The sequence below is a fragment of the Scomber japonicus genome, chromosome 21, assembly GCF_027409825.1.
Source record: "Scomber japonicus isolate fScoJap1 chromosome 21, fScoJap1.pri, whole genome shotgun sequence".
In the NCBI taxonomy this organism is placed as follows: Eukaryota; Metazoa; Chordata; class Actinopteri; order Scombriformes; family Scombridae; genus Scomber; species Scomber japonicus.
The window spans coordinates 7,449-10,000 of record NC_070598.1 but is presented as its reverse complement, the minus strand read 5'-3'; positions in this window follow the sequence as shown (position 1 = coordinate 10,000).

Below are 2,552 nucleotides of genomic sequence, written 5' to 3'. Positions count from 1 at the left end.
TCTGGTGGTCAGTCAGCTCCATCAGGTGGTCAGCTCCATCTGGTGGTCAGTCAGCTCCATCTGGTGGTCAGTCAGCTCCATCTGGTGGTCAGCTCCATCTGGTGGTCAGTCAGCTCCATCTGGTGGTCAGTCAGCTCCATCTGGTGGTCAGCTCCATCTGGTGGTCAGTCAGCTCCATCTGGTGGTCAGTCAGCTCCATCAGGTGGTCAGCTCCATCTGGTGGTCAGTCAGCTCCATCTGGTGGTCAGTCAGCTCCATCAGGTGGTCAGCTCCATCTGGTGGTCAGTCAGCTCCATCTGGTGGTCAGTCAGCTCCATCTGGTGGTCAGCTCCATCTGGTGGTCAGTCAGCTCCATCTGGTGGTCAGCTCCATCTGGTGGTCAGCTCCATCTGGTGGTCAGTCAGCTCCATCTGGTGGTCAGTCAGCTCCATCTGGTGGTCAGCTCCATCTGGTGGTCAGTCAGCTCCATCTGGTGGTCAGTCAGCTCCATCTGGTGGTCAGTCAGCTCCATCTGGTGGTCAGTCAGCTCCATCTGGTGGTCAGCTCCATCTGGTGGTCACAGTCAGATAGGTTTAAAATGTTCCTGTTGAGGAGAGATGAACTGAGAATGTAGACGGGGATTTTCAGGGACATCTGAGGATAAGGGATGAAAAATCACTTAAAGGTGAGGATTAGGAGAGTTAGATAAGATTTAAATTCCTGCATCTGCTGGTGTGCAAGTCTGACAGAGAAGGACAGGTCCCTTTTTCCCTCCATCCGTACCTATTGTTAGTGCGGAGTACGGCAGAGCTGTGAAACTTACATAACTAACCCCTAACCCCCCCCCCCCACACACACACACACATCTTTCCTCTTTGAGTTCAACTAAGCATGAAATCCACTGGTACTGTTCAGACAAGGGTTGTAGAAAGTAAGCTGTTTGTTGTAAGTTGATGTCATTACTTTAGTAGAGAATGAACAAAGTCAGATAGCAGCAGCAGGGCAACAAGGTGGAGGAGAGAGAGGAGGCAGTTTAAGAGCAGCAAGGCCAGAAAGAGCTAGGCAAAGTGTTTTTATGAGCGACTGACCGCGATGGGTGGTTAACCAGCTGCATCCCCCTTGTTAAAAAAAACAAATCACCCACTGGAGACGGGTACAAACACAGCAGATTCTGAGCAGCTATAAATGGCAGTTAAAACAGGAGCCAATCCATGGGTTAGGGTTTTGCCTGCCTAATAGGTTTCTAACCTTATAAACCTGATACCTGATAAAAAATGGTGGAGCAGTAGGTTCGGATGGATTAGCCGTAGAAAGGTTATTTGTGGTTTCAAACCAACAGTAAAAGTTGTTCAGTTCATCAGGCAGGTTAGGATCAGTATCCAGTGAAGAATGGTTCATCTTTTTTTAATTTTTAATTTTGGCAATTCTTACATATCGTCTCACACAGTTGCACGGGCCTTCCTGTTCTCGGCTGGGGTCGACCCAGCACTGATTTAGGCCTCTGGGATGTCTTGTGTCCAGGTTGCTGATCCAGAGTCTTTCAGTCCGGATTCTCTGGTTCGTAGTCCAGTTTGGGTGCTTTGGATGACCAAGGCTTTTACCGACGGCCATCCATGCTTCAAAAAATGGCTGACCAGAGGAGTGAGACCCTAACCCTAAACCTTTGGAGGAGAGTGTTAGACCCTAACCCTAAACCTTTGGAGCAGAGTGTTAGACCCTAACCCTTTGGAGCAGAGTGTTAGACCCTAACCCTAACCCTTTGGAGCAGAGTGTTAGACCCTAACCCTAACCCTTTGGAGCAGAGTGTTAGAGCCTAACCCTAAACCTTTGGAGCAGAGTGTTAGACCCTAACCCTTTGGAGCACAGTGTTAGACCCTAACCCTAACCCTTTGGAGCAGAGTGTTAGAACTTAACCCTAACCCTTTGGAGCAGAGTGTTAGACCCTAACCCATATTGTGCACCACATTTTAAACAGGTGATTAAATAGTTTCTGGTGTGGGTGTTCCCCCAGGAAAGGGTTTTAAAGACATGTTTGTTGGTCCTGTTATGAAGCCAAGTTAGTTGCTTGTAGAAATCCCCTTGACCTCTGGGTTTAGGGGTCACCAGAAGCCTGACCTCTGGGTTTAGGGGTCACCAGAGGCCTTGACCTCTGGGTTTAGGGGTCACCAGAGGCCTGACCTCTGGGTTTATTGGTCACCAGAGGCCTGACCTTTGCTCTGACCAGATAATCCTGCAGATTCTTGTGTTTTCTGTATGCAGCGATTATTCTGTGTTCTTTAAACTTGTCTGAGCTGCCAAGTATCCTGGTGAAGTTCTCTTTAGTAGCTCTGACCAGTTGGGTTGCTGGTGGAGAGCATGAGGTCACCAAGGGGAGCACAGATGACCAGTTGGGTTGCTGGTGGAGAGCATGAGGTCACCAAGGGGAGCACAGATGACCAGTTGGGTTGCTGGTGGAGAGCATGAAGTCACCAAGGGGAGCACAGATGACCAGTTGGGTTGCTGGTGGAGAGCATGAGGTCACCAAGGGGAGCACAGATGACCAGTTGGGTTGCTGGTGGAGAGCATGAGTTCAC